General features: G+C 50.1%; 2 protein-coding genes across 5 annotated transcripts in view; one reads left to right on the top strand and one right to left on the bottom strand.

Moving 5' to 3' along the window:
* The window catches only part of CRYZL1 (crystallin zeta like 1), a 35177-nt gene extending 30640 nt beyond the window's left edge, over positions 1-4537 (bottom strand). The window contains exons 1-2 of one of the 3 annotated variants that reach the window (XM_081087198.1): positions 4486-4530; positions 4186-4262 (exon numbers count right to left, since the gene is read on the bottom strand). The gene's annotated coding sequence lies outside the window, so the exon portion shown is untranslated. Of the gene's footprint in view, positions 1-4185; positions 4263-4485 lie in introns of all 3 variants that reach the window. The other 2 variants (XM_081087197.1, XM_081087196.1) reach the window with 2 other exon arrangements.
* A 679-nt stretch (positions 4538-5216) lies between these two features.
* ITSN1 (intersectin 1) overlaps positions 5217-25908 on the top strand; it is a 165290-nt gene continuing 144598 nt past the window's right edge. For both annotated transcript variants that reach the window (XM_081088478.1, XM_081088477.1), the window contains exon 1: positions 5217-5474. The gene's annotated coding sequence lies outside the window, so the exon portion shown is untranslated. The remainder of the gene's footprint in view (positions 5475-25908) is intronic.

The raw sequence follows: 25908 nt of genomic DNA on the forward strand, positions 1-25908 counted from the left end.
CACTAATCCCCTAAGCAGCTCATTTATTAATAATTGTAAATAAAACCCCTACAGATCACTCCTTATCTACACCTTCAGACCAAAAGTGTTCTGAGTATCAGGTCAACCTCACATTCAAGAGGCATAAAACTGGACTCATCTTTCTCCAAAATGAGATTTGCTGTGCCCTTCTTCAGTCATCAGGATACCTGAGAGTCTGTCACCATTCCTTCCTCTGCATGACGTTATGGACATAAACCTTCCCTTTTCTTTTGGGATCCTAGCTCACCGGTTCATTTTATGTTCTGACGGGTGTTAGCACAACTGATGTGCTAAGTGTAATGCCTCAGGCCTGGGCTATGGCCACCACCGCTGAATGGCTTCCTTCCTTTATCTCATCCAATCCCTCTGTTACTCTGTGGACAACTGAATTCCTGAAAGTCCAACTCTTTATCTACTCAAATTTCTACTGCTCCCCGACACCAACTTTGTAATACTGTGGCCACTTCCGGTTCAGGGTTCAGTTATAAGATCTCTGACCCACCCTCATTTTGTTTTAAGGAAACCATAGGTATTGTCAAGCAGCCAGGCTACAGAACAACAGATAAATCAACTCCCAAATGTGGCCCCAGAGCTCATCGCTCTGCCAGGACTGGTGCACTGCAGCATGATATAGCTGGAGGGAGAAATCTTCAGTTACACTGAAGAGATGACTTAGATGTTAAGGTGATTTTTTTAGTTGATTGACTTTAGAGAGAAAGGAAGACGGGAAGAGAGAGGGGGCGGAGAGAGAGAGAGAGAGAGAGAGAGAGAGAGAGAGAGAGAGAGAACGAACCATGGATTTCTTGTTTCACATACTTAAGCCTTTATTGGTTGCTTTTTGTACGTGCCCTGACCTGGGATTGAACTGCAACCTTGGTATATCAGGATGACACTCTAACCAACTGACCCACCTAGCCAGGGCAATATTAAGTTTTAATAGTGTTCTCAATAACCTGTGAGACTTTTCATACTATCCACATATCAGGTAAAGAAGTATGTCAACCCTGTGCCCAAATATTTGGTTAAAAGATATGGTCAGCAAATCAAAGTCACTAGATGGAGTTTGGCCTAAATCCCACCCTTCGCAGGTGGTGAAGCGTGTGCTCCTAACTGGCTAGGGCGGCTCTGCTTCTCGGAGGGCGGTGCTGCGTGGCCTTCACGGAGGGCTCTACACCGTGGAGGCAACGGTCTCTAGAATCCCATCCACTCTAAGGACACGTTGCATAAGCATTGAGCAGAGATGGGCCACGACGGTCACGAGATGGGCACGGGAGACACGAGATGGGTTCACGCCTGGCTGGCCGGAGGAAGCATTTCTAGCTGATACATGTTGTAAGAGCTTCGATATCCCCTTTTGGTATGTAATCTACACGTAGGAAAACACATGGGGTTGCATGGTCCCTACTGGAGGGCTTCACAGAGACTGGCCACGTGGTCACAGCGGCATCATAAAGGGGACCCCAGCCTCAGCTGAGGGGGAAGAGGGCTGGGAGGCCACCTTAAATCCTCTCCTAATTATGACAATTAGATTCCTACGAGCATTATTAAGACATACTCAACTGAGTTCACACGCCTGGGGCATAATCTTTATAGCTCACACAACCTGAGAGCGAAAGATAGGTGAAGAATTAGGAAAGGATAATTTTTCTTTTTTGACATAGGCTTTAGGCAGAAGCAAAAAAGAAAAGGCATTTGCTTGCAGATGTCAAATCGCTGCCTATCTGTGCAACAAGTGGTTTCAAACATGTCTGTCTAGAATAGTGGCTCCCAACGACTTCTGGATCTCAAAAAAATTTTTCATTCTCTCCTGCCTCCAAGAGAGCATAACTTTTATTATTGACTGATCTACACTTAGGATTCTTATTGGAGGCTTTCCCCTGCCACTACCTCCAGGGGGTGAGTAATAGGTGGGTTGGGGGGTGGTGGGGGGTGGGATGGTCATTGTTTTAAGGAACGGAAATCTTTGGCCCAGTGACTATTCAATGTAAGGCCATTTAATATAGGAAGTTCCAGAACAACAGAAACGTAACTTTCATTTATCTTACTAGTTAGCATCACATATTCCTCCAGTGTGCCGTGGAAACAATGGAGCCAATGGCGTGATGACTGACAGTCTCCTTCTGCTGGCTTAGTCATGTGACCCTGCGACAACGGAGGGATCTTCGAATCTCTACCCCACTTTCCCTCCCCCAACTGACTCAGCCAGTCTCCTCCACTATTGTTACTGCAGTTTGTAAACGCCTATTTAATTTTTCAACTCACTACAGAATCTTAAAAAAAACATTTGATTTTAGAAAGAGAGGATGGAAGGAAGAGAAAGAAGGTGGGGGGAGGGGAAAGAGAGGGGAAGAGAGAGAGGGAGAGAGAGAGAGAGGCACTGATTTGTTGAGCCACTTATTTAGGCACACATTCATAGGCTGATTCTTGTATGTGCCCTGACAAGAATCGAACCTGCAACCTTGGTGTATCAGGATGACACTCTTATCAACCGAGCTACCCCACCAGGACCTCACTACAGCATCTTAATGAAACCATCTCTTGCTTCAGATGCAAGATAGAAATTGCAATTCTGATTAAATATTTACTAATAAATTCACCATCGACAGAAATAATTTACAAGATGTCACATTTATTATAATGTATAAAGTTAGAAGAAAATTATTTTGCAAAATACCATATTTTAGCATGTGTGGATATATGCACTCTCACTCTTCTATTCACAAACCTCTCCTTAGTTCCAAGTTCACTGCGTCTAGAAAAATCACTAGTAAAGTTGTCTTTGAAATATTCTATGTGAAGTTCACATGAGCAAGAAAACATTAATTTTTACCAATTAAAAAATGATTTCACCAAAAACAAAAACACACCATGATTCCATAGTGAAACATGTTAAGAATTCCCGAATCTTCCCATCTTTATGGAAGTACACAAATGAATCAAGACACCATACTGCTGCCCAAGGTAGAGTGCCTCTTCACAGGCCTAAACATCTCAATGTTTTTCATACCCTTCTTCAGTCCAGAACTTTGATTTTGAATACACAGCACTGAGAGTTGTAAAACGACCAAAATATTTCAGTGCAACTGACAGGCAACTTGACCTTGTAGAGGGAATCCTTTGTTTCAAATCTGAACAACTCATCCCCTGCCATAAACTGGAGCAGAGGCACCAATGACATGAAATTAGTGGTAAAAGATAGTAACCATACCCTGAGTGTTGACAGATAGGATCTGGAAATCATAATTGAGCAGTTGAACCCTGGTCCTCCTACTTGCCAGCTATATGCCTCTGGGCTACTTAATTTTAACCTTCAAATCTATAAATCAGAGAGAGTAGCTCTGACAAAGGGTTGCAATAAGGCTTAAGGGACACATGCAAAGCACTCTGTAAGTGTTGGCTATTGTTGCTATTACTTCTGTAAGTTGGGCAGAGAACCTCTCATGTCGTCCTGACGCCCATCTCAAAGGGTTTGGTCACATGCAACCCGAGCGTGAACACCTCTGAGTTTCTGCAGGGGCAGCTGTGTCATCGGGATCTGCGCTGCCCAGCAAGGATGGGCCACTAGCCACAGGTGGCTAAGGAGCACTTGAACTGAGTCTAGTCGGAATTAAGGTGTGCTGTAAATGTAAAATACACATCAGATTTCAAAGACAATACGAAAAAAAAAAGAATGTCTAATATCTCAATTAAAAATGTTTATTGTCGAAATGATAATTTTTTTGGAAATACTGGGCTAAAGAAAACATTGCAATTAATTGCACGTGCTTCTTTTCATGTTTCTTTTTAAACTATGGGTATCACAAAATGTAAAGTGACCTAAGCGGCTCGCCTTATGCATGCTTGGACAGAGCTGATGAGGAAGCGGCACCTGGGCGCTCGGTGGAAAGGCGGGTCCCAGGCCCCGCCCGCCCCTGAACCACATCTGCACTTGAACGTGCAGCCAGCCAGGTGGTTCTCACGCCGGCTCCAGGGTACCAGCTGCTGAGCTGAAGAGGGCAGTTCTGGCCCTCGAGTCACATAAATGCCAATACCCTCGCTTTCTTTAGGGAACTGCTCCCAGAAAGGAAAGGGAAGGGGTAGACAGCGGTGGCAGAGGAGTTAAGGGAGAAGGAAAAAGAAACTCAAATTACAGGAACAAAATGCGGCAGGTGGGGGAAAACCAACCTGGAGATTCCGTGGAAGGGAGCTTGCAGACTTTTGCCTCCTTTCAATGTGGAGGGAGAAGCAAACAGAGCGAAAACCTGGAAGGAAGGAGCAGGAAGGAAATCGCGAGACAGATCAAGTCTTCCCCGCCCCTCGACGGCCTCAGCTAAGTGAGCTAGGCCTGGGCCCGAGGGCATCTGAGGCTGCGGGGCGGCGCGAACCGCCACCCGCCGCAGAGCTGGATGGTTACGCGGGGCGCCTATCGACCTTTCGTCCAAAGCCGCATTTCCCGAGACACACGACGAACTAACCGGGACTCACCTGCTTCCGAGAGGCTCTAACGGCCTGCCCCTTCGCCGCTGCCACCTTCGAGTCCTTCTGCAGAGAGCCCGCCCCCGCCGGCCCAGGCCCTACTCCCATTGGCCAGGCCGCTCGTCACTCCCGGACTCTCAGAGCTGTCGAGACCGCCATAGCAACCGAACTCGGAACTACATCTCCCGGCATGCTCTGCTCGGAGGCGAGGCGAGGTGCCGCACAGGGGCTACCAATAAATGGGTGAAGTTGTAGTCACCTGGAGGGTTCCGTTTTATGCAAATCTCAGTTAAAGACCACACCAGTTTTCATTCCAACCGTTTGCCCTACCACCTTCCTTGGACTGTGCCCCGCCTCCCTTTTTGCCTTAGTTATTCTCTTCTTTAAAATCTTCCTTAACTAGATTAGCTGAATGCATCCTAACTAGTGTCTTGCGTGGCAAAGGACAGACACACTGATCCCAGATCAGAAGCTTGTGGTTACGCCTTTTGGAAAGGGGGCGGGGAAGGAGACGCTTATGCCCGCCTCCTTGGAGCTAGCTGATTGGTTTACTGGAATGTCATTCCGTCCTCTTTCATCTTTATTGGTCCCTCTCTATGGGTTCCCTAGGTGGGCGGTGCTAGAGGCGAGGGGCGGTGAGGAGGTGCGGTCCCCTTCCTCCGATTGGAGGCTGCTTGTCCCCACCCACCTGTGGGCGGAGTCGGAGGGGGATAGGGGCGGGGCAGGCCGCGGAGCGAGATGAGCAGATAGGCGGGAGCGAGGGAGCGAGGGAGGGCGCGACGGAGGTAGAGAGGAGCGGAGAGAGGGAGGGAGCGCAGCTTGGTTGCTCCGTAGTACGGCGGCTCGCGAGGGAGAGCCCCTCGCGGACTCGGGGACGCCCGGAGAGGCGGGCGGGCGGGGATGGTGTGCGGGGCCGCGGCTCCTGCGTCCCTCCCCGCGGCGAGTGAGCTGCACTGATTTGTCCCGGGGGCGGCAGCGCGGACCCGCCCGGAGATGAGGTGAGGAGCGGGCTGCACGGCGGCGGCCTGGGCCGGGGACGCGGCGGGCGGGGGTCCGCGCGGGGGTCGGCGCGATGGCCGCCCGGGGCTCCCGTCCCGAGGGCCGCCCTTCAGCCTTTGCCGCGCGCCCGGGAGGCGCGGCCACGGCGGCCCCTCGCCTCGTCCTTCCCATCCTCCCGGGGGCGGCCGGCTGGCGGGCGCCGGGAGGCCGAGGGGCCGCGGCGCGCGGAAGGGGTGGCGGCCGCGGAACGGGCTTTGGGTTGAATGGGTGTCCGCAGCCCCAGTCGGCCGAGCAGGGTCCCTGCCTCCCCAGGGGACCGGGGGCAGTCGGTCCTCCAGGGCTGACCTCGCTGCCCTCGGCCGCCGGAGCGCGGCGCGCCGGCCAAGCCTCGCCTCCCCGCCCGCCTCCCGGGATCCGGAGCCCGCGGGGAGCGGCCGCGCGCCGCCCGCCTCTGCCCGGCCTCGGGTCCCGGCTCCTCGTGCGCCGGCCCAGCCCGGTGCGTGCAGGGCGGTGGGTGCCGGCCGGCGGGCTGCACCGCGCCCCGGGCTGGCGGCTGGTCCCTCCGCGCGCCGGGAGCGCGTCCCCGGTGTCCGCCTCCTTTCCCCGCGCACCCGCAGGGTCCCCGGAGCGGACCGGCTGGAACGGGGAACTGCGATCAGAACCGCAGGGAGAGGAACCCGCCAGGAGCGGGTGGCACTGTGGTGGGGTGGCCTTTGGATCCGCGAGCAACTTCGCGGCTCACGCGTCCTGCGGGCATCCTTTGTGTGAGCCGCACGCAGGAGGCTGCGCTGCAGGGACCGAGGCCGGCTCTGCAGCTGGAGGCGGCGGAGGTTTGGCAGCCGCCGGTGGGAAAGTTTCCCGGGGAACTTCGCCTCCCGCGCTAGTCCGGGCAGCGCCGGCCTGAAATCGCACGCAGATGCCTCCCGGACAGATGCGCTTCTTTGTGCTTCTCCGCCGGCATCCTGCGCTGCGCGGCCAAAGGCGGGCACATCATGGAAACAGGTCCGATCAAACGTGTAGATAATAAAACAAATGCCGGACAAATAATATAATGCACCTGGAAGTCTCAGCTCGGGCAGCGGGAGGCAGTTCACTAATCCCTTTGCACAGATGAGGGGCAGGCTCAGGGAGCTCCCGCGTTAGGTGGGGGCAGGAGCCGGGCCCAGCTGGATAATGGGGTGCTGCTCTTACCTCTAACTAGGCGTGTATTTGTTGGGATGCCCTTGTCCTGAGATGACTGAAGGTGCTTAATCACCCCTCAAAGTTATGATTTCTGTCTACCTCTGAGAACTATAGTTTTCTTTTAATTCACTTTAATAGTTTACTTGAAACATTTATATTGTCTTGATGGGTTTGCTTGTAGCTGTATGTATACATATATATTTAAAATATTGAGAGAGGGGGTCAGTGGGTAAAAGGGGACATCTGTAATACTTTCAACAATAAAGATAAATTAATAAAAAGAAAATATTGAATTCTTTCTGTAGGAGGTTTGATAAGAACTCGGGAACTTTTAAGTAATCCACATTGAGAAATATGGGACAAGTGTGATGGCATTAAAACGATTTGTGAAACTCCTTAAGCAGCTCCAATAAGGAGTTTCTGATTGAACTTTTCTTTAAAGGCATTTTTAAATCTGAGAATGAGTTTATTGAAATTGCTGCGGGACATGGTACCTTCACAAAACCATTATTATTCTGCCTGAGTAGGAGAGGAAACGAACAGGTTTTTGATGTACTTCGGGACTCTGGCTTGTTCAGATACCAGGCATTGTGAAATGGGGCATAAAACGAGTGGTAGTAGTTGGTTCCGCAAAATGTTTGTCCCTCTAGCATTTTTTTTTTTTTGCAGATGACTGGCGACTTTCTTTTTCTCAATGCTTACCTCTAATATGGGTAGTAGACCTCTCGTTAAGCTCACTTTTCCCCCAAATGCCTAGATTGAGGCAAATTTAAATCTCCTATAAGAGGTTACGGAGGAGGTGCTGGTAAGTTCCTCTACTCTAACCCATCCTTTTAATCTGCTAGAGTTGTCAATGACCAGAACAGAGAATGAATTAATCACAGGAGGGTTGGGTTTATTGCTCAGTTCAAATTCCACTGCTCTAAAGTTTTTGTCTTCTGAATGCTGGTTCCCTTCTGAATGGCTCTAGTTCCTGGTGGGTTTCTCCAAGCCTGGACCTCAGATCACTTCCAGCTGCATTAGCTGAGGTTCTTGTTCAAAATACGGGTATCTGTCATCTCCCCTCAGAATCAGACTCACGGTGGTGTCATGTTCCCCTCTCACTGAGTATTTCCTAAAACCGTCTCTGGAAGTGGATATAGCAAGTTTTTCGAGTAGCAATGCTTTTTTACCTTGGGCTGCTAAGAAAAACTATGACCTTCGAATGTGTAACTACCTGTGCTACGCCTTTCCCAGGGCAGACGCTTGGGTTCCTCATTGTACCCCAGTGCCTAGAACAGTGTCGGAGGCGCTCACTTTAGTATTTATGAGTGAACTACATTGCCGTGAGACACATTTAAAACCTGTTCTTGTAAAATTGTTTTTATCACTTAGTAGTCACTGCTTGTGGAAACAAGAGCCACAAGTACTATACCCCAGTCATTTCCGTGAACTTGATTGGCTCTGCGAGGAGACAACCTTTCCCATGCATAGAACGCTCAAGGTGATGAGCTGGAAATAAGGCTCCTCGCAACATTTGCTTATAAACTCAAAATGTAAATTTAAGCCACAGTATAGTGGTAAATTACTATGTTATCACTGTGTCAAATACCACTTTAGAAGGTGTATAAGCCCGACATAATGCTATAAGAATTGGTTTCCAAAAATACAGGAAATTGGCACATTTTCCAATTTTGTTTCTTATACTATATGACCATGACTTCCTTCTTTTGGAGTAGGAAGGACTTTCATTTAGTCATCTGACCCCTCAATGCCTCAGTTTTTTCAGTTAAAAATGGGGAGAATAATAAAGTTTACATACTGCTAAGTACTTAAGACAACAAACTTGTCATCCTTTTAGCTTCATTGTATATTTCAGAGCCAAACTGATAATTTGTTTATGATGATCAGCTAATATCCCTGGTATTTTAAAGAAATGCATGTTTATGGTAGAAAAACTGAAATACAGAAAAGTAAAAAGTTGAAAACTATAAAATACTCATAAGTCCACTACCTGAGTGCATATCTCATCAAACATCAAATCCTTTTGTGTGTGAGTGTGTGTAGTTTTTAATATATAATTTTTTGGTAACAAATATGGGCTTTTGCTATACACATATATAATTATTTCTAGCCTGTCTTTTTGTTTTTGCTTAACATCTGAATCTTTCTGTGTCTGTATTATCAGTTACAATAGTTTAGTTACTGAACATTCCATTGTGTGGAGCTTGGATAACTTAAGCAGTTTATTTTTGTTATAAGTTTACTCCCCTGCCCCCACTATTACCAGTAACTCAGCAGTGACTCTCCACCCCTACACACATCTCTGCTCTGTATATACTAGTGAGATTTTCATTCTTAGAGAAGTTTCTAGAAGTGTATTTGCAGGATCAACGTACATGCTAAGTTTTAAGGATTTTGATACATATTTCCAATTTACCACTTAGAAAAGTTGTAGCAGTTTATATTCTCACTGTGGTGTACGAGTTCGGTTTCTCTCCCCCCTCCTTTTCTCGGAATGATTTAGCCAGTGACAGACCTAGTGAATGACTTTCACCTTTAGGAAGAAGAATGGGATATTACTGTAACCTGTCTAGTAGCGTGCGGTGGAAAGTCAGAAGATTCGCACCCTTATAAGAGAGGTAGCCAGCAGTTATCAGGTCTTCATGCAGTTAACTCGGTTTCAGAAAACTCTCATGCTTTAGATGAATGTGCCTTGGAGCCGAGGCAGGAGCAGTGTGGTCCCTTAGAGCCAGCGAGTAGCCGCACAGATTTGTCACTCCAGGGCCCGGGCCTCGTACTCACGGTGCTGGGCTGCCTGCTTCCCTGCCTGCTTTGTAGGGATCGGGCACTTCTTCCGTTCTGATTTCTGTTCTGGAATAGCCGGGAGGTTCCCTGGTATTAATTTATAAATTAGGTGGAGCACAGGTCTGTCTCCCTCTTGATCAGTAGCTAGTCCCATAACTTAGCTCCCAGGTCAGCCTCTTCCACTGTTTAGCATTCAGCTCTCAGAGCCACTGGGTGTCCACCCTGTCGCGGTTTTCCTGAAGGCCCTGCATGGCAAGCAGGTCCCGGTCTGGGGACGGCCAGCGTGACTGGAGCCGCCTCGCTGTGGAGTGCACTTGCCTTGGAGACTGACCTCGTACAGGAGTGTGACCGGAGACGGTGGGCGGCGGCCACATTTCTGCCTTCCCGGTTTGGAGGCTGAAGCGGCCTGTGGCAGCTCAGTTCCGGAATGCGAGGGCCTGGCTAGAGCGCTGGCCCAGACCCACTGGGAGATCAGGGCGAAAAAGACTCGTCAGTAAGTAAGTGTTTATTAATAACAGATCATTGTGTTCAGAGAGCATCCACGCTTTGTTACTAATGCCTGCAGTCCTTTAACAAGGTGAATTTCAAGCACATTCATCTAATGAACTCACCAGTGCTCTTCTGACCTTTTTCTGGTAAAATGAATGATTGGCAGTTTATCTGACCAGCTCATTGCCCAGAGAGAGGCTGGTGAAAGGGTTTTGGCTTCAGCTCCCTGGCCTGAGTTCGTCTGTGCTTCTGGCTGTTTCAGGCCTTTCACCAAACCCCTGCGCACTGTGAGGTCAGGGTTTCTCCAGGGCGCGCCCGGTGGCACTGAATGTGTTTCCCTCCTAGTGGAAGGCGAGAGCCAGGAGCCCAACTCTCAGAGGATGTGACAGATTTGGGTTCACCTGAACTTGAATGTGAAAACCACACGGTCATAGCAGTTGATCAGTTTTGGGCTTTTGAATCCTTGATGGTTAAAATGAACCCTCCTCCCCTGGGCACAGGAGGCGGTGTTTTTGGCGCCGGTGGCTTTGGGGAGCGTTTTAACTCGTTTCTCTGCGGCGATGGTTTTGTTGGCCCTTGCGGGTTGTCTGCAAGTCCTCTGGTGTCCGGGCGTGCGTGCAGGACGAGGATGGCTACCGCTCATGGAGTGAGGGCGGTCCCTGGCTTTACCCAGCCTAGTGATGGAGACCCCGACTCTTACGAAGAAAGGGTAGAAACAAGATGCTATGGGAGCCATTGATTTTGGGCGTGTGTGTGCACACGTGTGCATGCATGTATAGGGCTAATCATTTCTCTCCAAGACAGATTTCCTGAGCAGTTTTATTGTATTAAGAGCAGTGTGTAGTGCTGTAAGCTATTTTATAAACAACACCCCATTCCTTTGCATTGTCTGTAAGTCTCTTCATTGTGGATCAGTGTTTTATAAAAGTCAACCGCTTTCTGCTGTAAACGTAAAATAATTGATTCTATTTTTGCCGTTTTAGCTCACCAATAATTGATTTTAAAAGCAGGGACTCTTTTCAGTTTTTGGAATGATGGGAAACTCAGCGGCTCCTTTCTTGCAGAACTGGAGTAGAACATTTTGGTCACGGACATCTAAAAGCTGTATAGCTAGCCATGAGAGAAACCTTGAAAAATGCATTAAAAGACCCAGTGCCCTTCCTGGTATAGAGCAAGTTTTATTTCTCCTCTCTCTCACTTGTAAATAATAATAATAAATATTATTTATTAATGTTACTTATCAATAATTAATACCACGTGAATTCAATAAATAGGAATACATTTTCTTAGGTGGTGCTGCTTGTTTCAGACACTGTAGTCACTTCAGTTGCCGTTTTCATATTCTTTATGTGACGAGCGAAGTCTCAGAGGGCGAGACTCCGTGGAGGGGAGGCTCGGTGGAGGGGCTGCTGGGATGTGGGCCCCGGAGGGCAGGAGCCGCCTCGGGTGTTCCCTGCCTTTGCCCAGGACCTGGACGGCCTGGCGCACGGCACTCAGCTGCTACTTGTTGGAGTTGAATGGATTGGTGTTGGAGGACCTGGCTGTCTGGAGGCCAGAGCCACCCACGTTCAGGGAACATGGGCTACAGAGCGAGGGGAAAGGAGACAGGGCGGCGGCCTCTACTGGGAATCAGGGAACGAGAAAACTGATGTGAGTTTGAGGGGCGGGGGGTTCCCTGGTTTGCTTTTGTGTAAGGAGGTCGCTCTGGGTGTCCTGTGGGAGTGGTTGGAGGAGAACGAGAGGGAACTGCTGAACGGATCCACTTTCAGTTCTCCGTGCGGATGGACATTTCCGCCCAGCCCTCTCTTCCTTCCCGCGAGGATGACACCGTTTACTCTTTGGGGTCTTGGATGGTGTGAGATGAACAGCGATTTGTGTAAATTTTCTGAGTTTCTGAGGAAGAGAAAACCCCATAAACGACTCGTATTATTTATAAAATAAAATAAAACAATGTGAAATAATGATGAGGAATTATTTAACTTTTTAACATTAAATTAGTTGCGGTTGTGAATAGGAGAGATGTTCTGTTTACATATCTTGGTGAACGTAACATTAAATATACGGAAGTGAATGTTTAAAGGAGCTGTTTTATGAATTGAGTGTCCACAAAGCTGCTCACTGCGGGGAGCTGTTTTAACCAGTGTCCGGGGAGTCCCTCCCGCGGCACGTGCCACCCCCATCACTCGCTCAGCTCCGTCACTCCAACCGCAGCCCGGCTGTCGGTGTTGCTTTGGTCTCGGTATTACCATGGAGTGGTATTGCGGTGTGCTCGGTGATTTATACGTGTCCTCCTACTACAGCAGTTTATTGAAGAAAATGTTTGGGAATCCAGAGAGGAAAGGAAGCGAGGCTGCCCAGCGTGTCTGTCCAGCGATGATGACCGCCCGTCCCCGGGAGGGGCAGCCGTTAAATGACCCGCGGGGCAGGGCTGGGAAGGGGCGAGTCTGGGAGGCACGAAGGAAGTTGGGGACTCGGCACTGACGTCCCAGGGCTGGGCCAGGAAGGCCCCGTCAGCCCAGACCTGTGGCCCTCAGGGCACGTCCTGTCCTACACGGCCTAGTTCTTCAGAAGAAGCAGGAGACCCAGAAATCTGGCTTTCATGTGGGTCTCAATTCTTATGAACACTCTGGGGGCAAGCCAAGCACACCGAGGGGCGAAGCAGTCTTCGCTGGCTCCCAGTTGGTGACAGCTTTGGAGCCTTTCCGCCTAAGGCAGGGGGTGTAGTTACCGGCGCTGGCTGCCCCGCCTTCTCCTGGCCGCTGCGCCGTTGCTGTTCCCTCACTCGTGTTGGCTAAAGCCGTCTCACACCAGTCTCTTGTTTGCTTTAACTCGCAGTGTTTGGTACCACCAGTGAGTTTGAACATTTCTTAAATGGTTATTGACCTTACACACATTACTTGGCAACCAGCCGCCTTACCTTGCTAGAATTCTTAGTTCCGGTAGTGTATTGCTCATTTATTCAATGCTTCTCAACATTTGTAACATCATAATACGAGTGCCGCATTAGTACCTGTAATTAGGGCTAATGGCAGGCATCGGCCCCCAGGCTGAGGGCACGCAGTACCTTGACACACCTGTACGCATTGACGGCTCTGCGGCTGGACGCTCTGAGGTGCTCAGCGGCTGGTGAGGTTTGAGTGCCCATTGCTCTAGGCATCTGGCCTTGAACCAAGGCAGAATCTCAGCCTTCCAAGACCTTACAGTCTTTTCACATTTGTAAAAGACAATTGTTATCTCTAGAACTTACCATTTATTTTTCATCTTTATTGTCATGAACTCCCTAAGCAGCGGTGAATGCTAGTTACCCTGTCATCTCTTAAATTCAATTTCATTCTCTTAAGTTCTGTTAAACTCCAGACTCAGCAAAAGTTTGAAAGGATTTGGGGACAGTTCCTTATTATGCTGGTGATGAGAAAACCAAGGTCAAAGCTGCGACTGTGCAAGGGGGACTTTGGGAGATCTGTCTGACCCCCACGAGTCCCTGAACTGCCCTTTAACCCACACATTCGCTCCCTCGAGCTCCTCCCCACAGAGATGCAGGGTGAACCAGGTGCGAGGACTTGCCCGAGCAGGGTTGCTTTCCCGGAAATCTAAAATGGGCCCAAGAGACAGGGGTTGGACCTTGACGTCCTCACGGGCCGTAAGGTAGCAGGCGACATGGGAGTGACAGGCAGTATGTCCGGCTGCTGTGTGTGGGGACAGAGAAGGGTGGTGTGTCGGTGGAGAGAAGAAAGCGTGCATCTGGAGAGAAGCGGAGAGAACCTGCCTGAGTGTCCTGGGCCTCCCCGGGCCTGGCTGCATTTCACCCCATGTCCCTGGACAGCCCTCTATTCTGACTCCTTCCTTCCCCGTGTTTCCCGCTCAGGGTGGGTTCTGTCCTGTGATGTAAGTGCTCATTCTCACACTACAGTCTCTCGATAACCCTACCTTGCCTCTTTTATTTCTTGACCACTGATGAGGAAGTTGTGAATTTATTATTTTTTCTGCATAACAGCAATCAGAGTGAAGGGTAGCAAGAAGCACAGAGGTATGCAGGCTTACTCTAATGTAGGAACTCGTGGTTGTATTGGAAGGGCCATCTTGCAGACGTGGGCCCTGCCTCTGGCCTCTCTCACAACAGGTCAGGTCTCTAGCTGCGGGCCAACAGGAAGGAAGATATTTTGAATTTACTTTCACATGTCCTCGAATTTTAGTGGTGTTATTTCCCTTCCCATACGTACAACGTTTTGACCTCATACAAAACATGATCCTAAAAACACACACAAAACAAACAAACAAAAGAAACGTGATGCTAAGGACACTTACAGTGTCCAGTATGTGTGTGTCTGTGGGGTGAGTTTGCGGTCTGTTCAAGTGTGCCTGTCCGAGCGCTGACACCAGGCTCTCCACTTGAATTTCTAAATGTCAGGAAATGGAATTGCAGAGCAATCTCCCCGGGGTAAGCGTGCTCTTAGATTAGCTTTCTGTCTCCTGGCAGCGCCATAAAACTCAGTGCCGAGTGTGAGCAGCCCATACCCCACGGAGCTGGGTGGGGAGGGGGCAAAGGAAAGGGACAGGAAGAAGAATCGTAGGAGAGAGCGGACGGAGCTCAGTGCCGCTGTTTCCTTATTCATTGTATTTGTCTGAACTTTTCACTTGCAAGTGGAAAAAGCACCAAGTGTTTTAAGAAAAATGGAAGCGTTGACTCTCATACCTGCTAAGTCCAAGGGCTCTGACAGCCTGGCTGGTCAGGTGCCTGAACTAGTCACCAGGGCCAGGGGAAGGCAGGACTCCTATTGGCTGTGTGGGCCTTTGGGTCCACCTTTTGTCCCAGCTGGTGAGGTCAGTACCTGAACTCCTGGAATTCGGAGGAGGGAGAGGGGGGTCAATTACAAGAAGCAAGGATTCTGGGCAGACAAAACGCATGTCCCACACACTCACCCTATATGGTGCTCCTGTGGGAAGGGGCTGATGGTGACCCTTTTTTTTCTTTCTAAAATTTGTTTTTATTGATTTCAGAGAGGAAGGGCGAGGGAGAGAGAGAGAAACATCAGTGATGAGAGAGAATCATTGATTAGCTGCCTCCTGCATGCCTCCCACCGGGGATCAAGCCCGAAACCCAGGCACGTGCCCTTGACCATGAATCAAACTGACCTCCTGACCCCTGGTCGATGCTCGATCACTGAGCCACACCAGCTGGGCATTTTTTATCCATTCAGTGAAAGTTTATTGAGCACCTACTATGTGCAAGGCGTTGTGTTCGGTTCTGCAGTTTTGAAGTGACAGAATTGTTTGTATGTGTAGGAACTGACTCAGGCCCCTAGTCGGGCTTCTTAACCTTCAGGGCTGCCGGGAGCCGCTGGGAGAACACGCCCGTGCCATGGGCCAGCTGGAGCTGGAAGGGGCCAGCCTTCCTGCAGCCACTCGCTTTGCTTTAAGTTGGGCTCTAGGGAAGACAGCAACCTGGCCTTCCTCAGAGGGATGGCCGGGTTTAACTTTGTCCTAAGAGGCTGGTAAGAGTCGACGGGAGAGCTCTGGTGTCTTGAGCGATATGTTGCGCTGGTTTTTAAAGTACAGATCTGCAGCGTATTTGTTTCACACGTTTGAGTACAGCAGTTCCCTCCAGAAACTAGCCCTGGGCCTTCTTCCTTCTACCCCAGCGGCATTTCCTCCTGGTTCACTTCCCTCTCCCTGCAGCTGGGCCTCGGGCAGATGACTTCAGCTCTTTCCTTGTTCTGCTGTCCTGTCCTTCTAGCCTGCAGCCTCCATCGTGGACCAGCCCAGCTCTGTCTGTTTCCTGTATTTGTGCTGCTCACAGCTGGAGCAGCCACCCCATGGGCTTGATCCCTCCTACTCTGTGCTCTGCTCTGTCCCTCCGCTTCTCTCCCTTCCGCAGCCCTGGACCGACCTCTGCCCCTTCCCTCGCGCCTCCCGCCCTCCTCAGGCCGCAGGACCCCGGCTCTCAGGCGTGAGTCTGCGAGTCTGCCTCCCGTGGGGCCGCTGCTCACTGCCGCAGCAGCGCGTGTAAATGTCTTAGTCACTCTTCCTCTGGGCTTCTGGAGATAAGAGGGAGAAGGCAGAGGTGTGTCCCGCCCCCTGGTTCTAGGTGCTGTCCTTGGCCGTGGCCTCTGAGACTTGGCGCCATTCTCTGGGGCTCCGTCCCTTTGGCTGCGCCACAGCTGTATCCTGATGGCTGCCGCGTGTGGTGACAGGTCCCTGTCCTCACTCCCGATTTTACCGGGGCAGACACCTGTCCCTGCCCTATCACATCAGTAAATGGCACAGCTGTGGTCAGCGCTACAAAGAAGGCACTGATTGGGGGGTAGAGTCCAGGGAGACGGCACAGGTCCTTGGGGCCTGAAGACGGGGGGAGCTGTCAGGGCAGGGAGAGCAGTGGTTTCCAGGCCGCGGCCAGCACTCGCAGGCTGGGGCCTCGGGACCACAGTGTCCCTGAGAACAGAGCCACGCGGCGGCCACGAGAAATCGGAGAGGGGGGTAAGTCCAGACCACGCAGGGCCCTGTAGGCTTGAAAACAGGTGTGAGTCCATCTAAACCCCAATCTGAACTCCGCTAATCTCTGTCCCCCTCTCCTGCTTCCTGTCCTCTGCTCCTTCCTTCACATCTGCCAGGTTTGTCTCACTTGACACCGTGCCCTCTCGGGCTGTTGGCATCTCATGTCTTCCTCTCATAGCCACGTTTCTTGAAAGAGTAGTCTATGTTGGCTGTCTTTGTTCCTGTTACCTGTGGCAAAGTGGAATGGGAAACAGGCAGATAGCTGAACAAAGTGGCCGAGCAGTTTACAGCCAGACAGTAAACCTCAAGGTCTCAGCCTTACACACTCCAGACCACGCTGGGGCAGACCTGCTGTGGTCTGGTCCTTGGGTGCCTCTTCAGTGACATTCTTCGAAGGTGAAACTGACAGAGAATGATCTGTATGCTCTCTTTGTTGTTGTTAATCCTCCCCAGAGGATATTTGATTTTTAGAGAGTGGAAGGGAGGGAGGGAGGGAGGGAGAGAGAGAGAGAAACATTGATGTGAGAGAGACACATCGATTGGTTGCCTCCCGCATGTGCCTGACCAGGGCCAGGGATTGAGCCTGCAGCCGAGTACAGTACGCGCCCTTGACCAGAATTGAATCTGAGACCCTTCAGTTTGCAGGCCAATGCTCTATCCACGAGGGCTGATGCATCAGCATATTGAAGGACACACCTAGAGAGCTGATAAATATTCTGTTGAGATGCTCCTCAGACTGCCCCTAAAATTCCCGCCTTTAGAAAACATAAAAACCCTTAAGACAAAGGACCCCGTGCTGCTCTCCAGAGCACCGAGCACGCTCATGCCTTCTCCCTTCACGCTGTGTCTTTGCTGCTCTCTCCTAAGCTCCAAAGGCCCCAGGAGACCTGCAGCCGGGGGATCTGTGGGCGGCAGCAGCTTGTCCTGGGCCCACCCCCTGACCCTGTCTCCAGGGGCCTGCTTTCGCCTCTGTCACTGGCTTCCTGAGTCCGCACAGCCCAGCTGGTCCGTTTCTGAGCAGCTGCTGGGATCTTCTCGTGAGTGTACTTTCGCCTCGCATGCTAAACAGCCTCCTCTTGTGCTGGAGTTCTTGGCTCTGAGTTCTTTGCTGAACTCGGGAGCCCAGAGCTGACGTCGCCCGTGAAGTTCTGCCCCTGCCCCTCCATTGATTCCCATGCAGTTTTCCATGCAGTTGTTTCTCGACCTTTGCGTGACATTCAGCACATTCTTCTCTAGAAACACTTGCCTTGGTTGGCTTTCTGTGCCTTATGCTCTGTGTTTCCTCCCGCTCTCACATCTGGGCCTTCTCCGTCTCCACCGAGGAATCCTGATCCATTCGTGTCGCCGTCCCTGGGGAGCTGCCTTTCCGACCCTCTTGTCTCCCAGGGCAGTCACCTCCACCTGGAGAGTTTAGCTCCTGGAAGAAGCCCCGTCACCTTGGCCCCCCTGGGGCTCTGTCCTTCCTTCTGCGTCCCAGCTCTTCGCCACCTGCCGCCGTCCTGGGCTCCTCAGACTCGGCGTGTCTAAAGCACGGCCCGCCGCGGCCTCTTTCTCGGCCTGTATCCCATTTTGGCGGATGATCGTGTTGTCTAGCCTTTTGCTCACTCAGTGATTTATAGCACCTGCTATAGACCTCTGAGGTGTCACAGGAAAATATGGGTTGATCTTTGTCTCTGGCTCCTGACACAGAGCCCCTAAGTCCCTGGGAATTTCCTGATGGTAGGAGTGTCTGTGATTCCGATGAGCCCTGTAGACCGTACCTGAGATTCTGCTAATGAGGCGACTTTCACCCCCCTCCCCACCTGCCACCAGCACCTGGGAGGGAGGGGGACTGGAGATTGAGTTCAGACCCATGGCCAGGGATTCACTCACATGCCCGCATGAGGACCCAAGAGAAGTCCTAGGGCAACAGGGGGAGGGCATCTGGCCTGGTGGCGGTTAGGCACAGGGGAAGGTGGGCAGCGGCACTGCACCGAGGACGCGAGGCCAGGGAGCCGTGCCCGCCCTCTCCCGCGCTCGCTCTGTGAGTCTCTCCCGTCTGGTGTTCACCAGTGTGTCCTTTCCAATAAAGTGTGATCCCTAGTGTAGCGCTTTCCTCACCTCAAGTCGTTTCTATGAATGAATGAACCTGGGGGCAGGCGTGGGATGCCTCGAATTTGTAATCTGCCTGGCAGATGTGCTGGTACCTTGGGGATCCTCAGGGCTTGTAGCTGACATCGAGTGGGACTGAGCCCTGCCACTTGGCGTTTGCATTAACTCCAGCAATTGGTGGCAGAGAGCTGTTGGTAGAACTCAGACTCTGACCGTGGGTGCAAATGACATTTTTGTTTGTGATGGACCACTTGTACGGTTCCGAAAAATTCCCATCACCTAGTGATGTCATGGTAGTGCAGTTCGTGGTGATGCTGGTGTAGACGAACCTGCTGTGCTGCCAGTCAGTCGTGTAAAAGCACAGCACATACCGTGTGCACAGCACATAAAGGCACAGCACATACCGTGCGCACAGTACATAAAGGCACAGCACATACCATGTGCACAGTACATAAAGGCACAGCACATGCCATGCACACAGTACATAAAGGCACAGCACATGCCATGCACACAGTGCATAAAGGCACAGCACATGCCATGCACACAGTACATAAAGGCACAGCACATACCGTGTGCACAGCACATACCATGTGCACAGTACATAAAGGCACAGCACATACCGTGTGCACAGCACATACCATGCACACAGCACATAAAGGCACAGCACATACCATGCGCACAGCACATAAAGGCACAGCACATGCCATGTGCACAGTCCATAAAGGCACAGCACATGCCATGTGCACAGTCCATAAAGGCACAGCACATACCATGTGCACAGTCCATAAAGGCACAGCACATACCGTGTGCACAGTCCATAAAGGCACAGCACATACCGTGTGCACAGTACATAAAGGCACAGCACATGCCATGTGCACAGTCCATAAAGGCACAGCACATACCATGTGCACAGTCCATAAAGGCACAGCACATACCGTGTGCACAGTACATAAAGGCACAGCACATACCGTGCGCACAGTACATAAAGGCACAGCACATGCCATGCGCACAGCACATAAAGGCACAGCACACGCCATGCACACAGCACATAAAGGCACAGGACATGCCGTGTGCACAGTACATAAAGGCACAGCACATACCGTGCGCACAGTACATAAAGGCACAGCACATGCCATGCGCACAGCACATAAAGGCACAGCACATGCCGTGTGCATAGTACATAAAGGCACAGCACATACCGTGTGCACAGTACATAAAGGCACAGCACATACCGTGCACACAGCACATAAAGGCACAGCACATACCATGTACACAGCACATAAAGGCACAGCACATACCGTGTACACAGTACATAAAGGCACAGCACATACTGTGTGCACAGCACATAAAGGCACAGCACATACCGTGTGCACAGCACATAAAGGCACAGCACATACCATGTACACAGCACATAAAGGCACAGCACATACCGTGTTCACAGTACATAAAGGCCCAGCACATACCGTGTGCACAGTATCATGACTGGATAGTGACATGAACGACTGTTACTGGTTCTGGACTCTACTATTTATCGTTACAGTGCCTGCCCACTTATGGAGGAAGTTTGCTGTAAACAGTGGCCGTGTTACGCGGGAGGCAGCCTCCTGCGTCTCGTGTTTACGAGTCTCTTGATAGCATCGTGGCCTCTTGTGCTTCATTTACTCTCACGTTGTTTGCACAGTGACGCCCCAGGCTCACGGCTGGGAGCGGGCTACACCACGCCGCCTGGGTGTGGCGCAGCTGTGCGTCCTAGGTTTGTGCTCAGGGCACTCTGTGATGTTCTCACACTGACGATGGGCCTAACGACTCATTTCTCAGGACGTATCCCCATCGTTCAGCACCGTCGTTAAGCGCCGCCTGACGGTATAGCCTGGACTCAGTTCCTGTCCCTAAGCCAGAGGGCCGGACAGGCAGTGGCAGCTTCGCCATGCAAGCTTGGGCTCCTCGCTCCGACCTGCAGGTGCTGCTGGAGTCCGTCAGTCCTGCCTCTGAGCTGTCTTTTAATTCATTCCTTTCTTCCTGTCCCCATTCTGAGTCCAGACGGCATCCTTTTCACTTCCCTGCTTTGCCCTGTGGCTGCTGCTTCCTGCTGGTTCCCGGTGCCCTGGGTGTGGCCTCCGCATCGGCAGAGGTGCGTTCAGGTGCTGCCTCAGTGGCATCCACCCTGTGTCTTCCTCTCCTGCGGCCGCGCTCTCGGACTAGCATCAGGGCCTTGGACCTGTGCCGCCCAGTCATGGAGGACGCAGGGGCGCTGCTTTTTTTTTTTTTTTTTAAAGTATTTTATTGATTTTTCACAGAGAGGAAGGGAGAGGGATAGAGAGTTGGAAACATCAATGAGAGAGAAACATCGATCAACTGCCTCCTGCACACCCCCCACTGGGGATGTGGCCGCAACCAAGGTACATGCCCTTAGTCGGAATTGAACCTGGGACCTTTCAGTCCGCAGGCGGACGCTCCATCCACTGAGCCAAACCAGTTAGGGCAGGGGCGCTGCTTTGTGTGCATTTAACAGTCTATTTGTCAGATTAGAAATTAAAACTTGAGAAATTTATAAAAATATTTATTAATTTATTGAAATTGTCTGTAATAAACCCATTTCATGCTTATGCAAATAGCAGTTTTGTTTTTTTTTAAAATATATTTTATTGATTTTTTACAGAGAGGAAAGGAGAGGGATAGAGAGCCAGAAACATCGATGAGAGAGAAACATCAATCAGCCGCCTCCTGCACACCCCCTACTGGGGATGTGCCCGCAACCCAGGTACATGCCCTTGACCGGAATCGAACCTGGGACCCTTCAGTCCGCAGGCCGACGCTCTATCCACTGAGCCAAACCGGTTTCGGCCAAATAGCAGTTTTTTAATGAAAGCTAACTGTTTTACAAAACAAAAAATACTTAGTGAGAAGAGAGCCTTCATGGTACATTTTTGTGAGTTTCTGTGTGGTCTGGCTGAGTGGAAGCGGCTGATTCTCGTGTCTGCCCTGCGGCCAGGCTGCTGCAGGATGCTTCGGTGGAGGGAGATGAAGGAGATCTGTCCTCACAGAGAGGTAGTTGGAGAAAGCAAGCGTCTCTTAATGGCATTTTCAGAAAGTGGTGGGTATTCTTTGATATTATACCAAAATTTAAACTGGCGATTTCTTAAGGGTTAGTTGCAGTGTGGAATCTGACGTGACATTAGTGAACTTTTCCTATTCTCTTACAATAAAATCTATTGACCCATCTTGCAATTTGAGTGGATATCTTACCCAGGGCGGTTTCTGTAACGTATTGGTTGGTTATTTGGGAAATCCTGGTTCTCTGAGTTCTGTAGCTCCTCCAGATACATTAGACTAAACAATATCACAAAACCCTATGCTAATGCCCCCACTTATCTTATTAGAAAATTCACAAATGGCAGAAACAACTTTCCCAAATTTCTAATTTTCACTCAAAAGCTCAGATTTTATCATTAGCATCCAATGCTGTGTGTTGTTTTTCTTGAAGCAACAGGCTCGCTGCATGAATGAGCCACCGTCTGCTGAGTACTCGGGCCTGAAGAGGATGGTTTTGGGGTGCCGTTCCTCCAGATGGGAGTCGTTTCCTGAGAAAAGCGCTGGTTCGGCTCGCAGCCCTGTGGCGCAGTGTCTCCTGAGTCATCAGTCATCACGGTCCTGGGCCTGGGCCTCCTTCCGCTTAGTCACAGATTAAACACGCTCAGAGCTGGGGTTTCATGAAGCAGTAATACTTTTTGATGACTCATCAAGGACATTCTGAAGTGAAACTTTTTTTTTCAAAATATATTTTTATTGATTTCAGAGAGGAAGGGAGAGGAAGAGAGAGAGAGAAACATCAATGATGAGAGAGAATCATTGATCGGCTGCCTCCTGCTTGCCCCCCACTGGGGATGGAGCCTGCAACCTGGGCCTGTGCCTGTGACCTCCTGGTTCATAGGTTGACACTCTGTCACTGAGCCACACTGGCTGGGCCGGAGTGAAACTTGTTAAATGAGTGTGTGGCAGTGAAGAATCCAGTGCCCAGCAGTACGGTTTGGTGCCACTGCTAAGGTGGCAGCAGTTTTGCCCGCCCTGGTGTTGGTGTCAGTGCCAGTGTAAAGACAGTGAACGGGAACCAGTGCCTGCCTCTGACCCTGATAATAACTTTGACCTTCCAGACCCCTGAAAGGGTCTTGGGAGCTGCAGGGGTCGGTGGGCCGCACTGAGAATTGCTGCCTCCCAAGTTAAAACTTGAACCTGTGCGCACAGTCAGTCCCTGCCACCTGCCCGTTTTGTTCTTGTCTTCCGTCTGCGCCTCACCTTCCTGACTCCGGTCACCTGCGTCTCCAGCCGTGGTCCTGCGTCCCATGCCCATGCCCCCACTTTCCACCGTCCTCCACCTCCATGCTCCTTCGCCCTCTTCCTTCTGTGTCTCCAGCCTGCCCTACCGTCTCAGCCAGGGCACGTCACTGTGGTGCCAGTTCCCGCCCAGCCCGCCCCCTCCCAAACTTTTGCCTCGACCTCTTTGCATCTACTTGCTAGGTCCCTGTGGTGGCAGTTGTCTCCTGCCCTGACAGGAAGGCGTCACTTAGCCCTCGAGTGACCTAAACTCACGCATGCCCCTGTGCGGAACCGTCTTAGCCCTAAGTAAGTGAGACGTGAACAGGCAGGGAGTGGCGTCGATTCTGGACCTCCTCCTCCATCAGAAATGCCGTGAGAGTTAGGTCCAGCCGGAGGAACCAGCTGACTCTCCAGTGACCATGAACGACACCCATTTCCTAGTCAGGAAGCTCTCCTGGGGTTATCTAGCTTCTGGGTACAAGAAGCCCAGTTCAGGGGGTTAGTGACCTTGAAGGTGAGTAGCAGAGGGTGCTTAGCTCCTGAAAAGGATGTTTAGATTGACTTCTGGAGCTACCTGACCCACGCCCAGCGCCCTGCACCTCCACAGGAATGTGGGAGTGCCCGTGGACGAGGCTGTCACGGGTCCCGTCTGAACTCTCTTCCATGTTCCGGAGCTGGATGGGCAGCACCCTTACGTTACGATGAGAGGTCAGCACCTCACATCTGCTACCATGTGTAGTAAGGAAAACATCACCAATGGCGTATGGGCAGCTGAACTCAAATAAAACAATTCGCATCCCCACAAAAGTACATGGGAGCGTTCTAACCTTATGGAATGACATCCGGCATTTATGAGGGAGGCACACTTCAGGGCTTTAGTCTACCTTTTAATTATAGAAGGAGCAGGAATTGTTTCCAAAAGATTGCCCTAGAGATGGCCGGAAGTTCCTTCAAATTCTGAGGCCCCTACACTCCAGGCAGTTGCAGCCATGCTAGATTCATCCGGCAGTTATGCCTGTAATTTGTGCTCGGAAATAATTGGGTTCATATTGGCTTTATTATGAAATACATTGCCTTCTAGATTTCTTCTCGAGCTTGTGATTCAGTTTACAAAGCCATTAACCAGTGTATCATTCCTCTGTCAGTTATGGGCTTGAGCTAGATGGGCCTGTAGGCCTGGCTGTGGTAACTGTGAGCTCTTATAATTGCAGCCAGTAGGCAGCCAGATGCTCTCGGAAGTGGGCTGCTGAGTCAGAATATCCTGAGGAGTCTTTTGTCGGATTCACAAATGTTAGCAAAGCTCTGAATTGGAATGATGAAATGACACTTGCCCATCTGCTTTGGGGCTTGCTTCTTTGTGACATTCCTGAACCTGGTTAGAGAGCAAGTTCTAGAACCAAGAATTACTTAGAAGATTTGTGCAGCCCTCGCCAGTTTGGCTCAGTGGATAGAGTGTTGTTGGCCTGTGGACTGAAGGATCCCGGGTTCGATTCCGGTCAAGGGCACATGCCCGGGTTGTGGGCTTGATCCCCAGTAGGGGGTGTGCAGGAGGCAGCCGATCAATGATTTTCTTATCATTGATGTTTCTCTCTCTCTCTCCCTCTTCCTTCCTCTCTGAAATCAATAAAATATATTAAAAAAAAAAAGATTTGTGCAAACAGTGGCAGTTGGAACTTGAAAGAGACATAATATGTAGCTTTCGCATTTTCTAAAGAGTCTTTGGTTAGGCAACTGGCCAAGGTTTTTTATTATTATTATTTTATCCGCACACAAGTATTCGTTTTTATTGTTTTAAAGAGAGAGAGAGAGAGAGAGAGAGAGAGAGAGAGAAAGAGAAAGAGAAACATAGATGTGAGAGAGAAACATCGATCGGTTGCCCTAACTGGGATTTGAACTTGCACCCTTTTGGTGCATAGGATGACACGCCATCTACCTGGAGCCACCTGGCCAGGGCAAGACAATCTTCTCTTGAATTATACTCCCAGAAAATAGAGTGTACCGTAAAAGCTTTAAAAAAATCCTTTGCATTTATATGTAAAATGGAGTAGGTTCTAGGTTCAGGTCATTATAAATGGAGTTTTCCCTACATGAATGTCTAGAGAGACATTCGAAAGTCACATGGGACAGTTCCTTGTATGGGACTGCTCCGAGTAGCCTGTTAAATGCCGCTGATTCCTCCCAGTGAATGTGATAACCACAAAAACCATACGTATTTCCAGTTATCCGCTGCGGAATGACATACACCCCTTGAGAATCATTAATTGATGGAATCTTGGCAGGGTTAAAAATATTTAAAAAATGTTGGATGGTCATTTTAAAAATGACTTACATAATGAAAGAGTTTCAACACAGAAGAACAGTTGCTTGTAATCTCACCAGCCAGTATAAGCTACAGGATTTTGTTCTCTGTTCCCCTTGCCTGTTGTTATTTTTCTCTTACAGATAACTTTTTCCATTAAAAAATGGGAACATTTTACTTGCCTTGATTTTACCTAATTCATGTATCTTTTTTAAATAACAAAATCATTTTTATTTGATTGTAAAATTAGCACAATCTCATGTTATATGCAAAGAAACACGTACTTAATGTCTCTTTTTAACATTAAAAGTGGTGCTAAGTGGAGGAAACGAGTCTGACAGGGAGGAGGGAGCCGGGAGCCTGGAGAATGTAGTCACCCTCGGTTTTCTGGTCTCTATCCAGGGCTGGAGATGAGGATGTGAAGTTCCTGCCCTGGGGCGGAGGGGTGGAGGGGCGGAGGGGCGGAGGGCGTCCCCTGCTGGCCTCATAATCCTCAGTGGCTGCAGGTTCCCGAAGGGCAGGGTGGGTGTCTGCTGGGTCATTAATCCATTAAACAAATGATGGGGCGAAACATTTTATTTTGTTGGACTGTGAATAAACTTACTTTCGTTTCTGTCATGGCCATTTACCTTCATCACAAGTAAATAACTGGACTAATTGCAACTGCAACGAACGTCAAACCTCAATAAATCTTGCCCCAAATGGGATCATTTATTAGTTGGAATAAAGATATTTCTGAAGCTTCTAGCACATCTGATTGTTGTATTAATGTCTAGATG

Source organism: Myotis nattereri (assembly GCF_964212035.1).
Source record: "Myotis nattereri genome assembly, chromosome: 3".
Taxonomy (NCBI): Eukaryota; Metazoa; Chordata; class Mammalia; order Chiroptera; family Vespertilionidae; genus Myotis; species Myotis nattereri.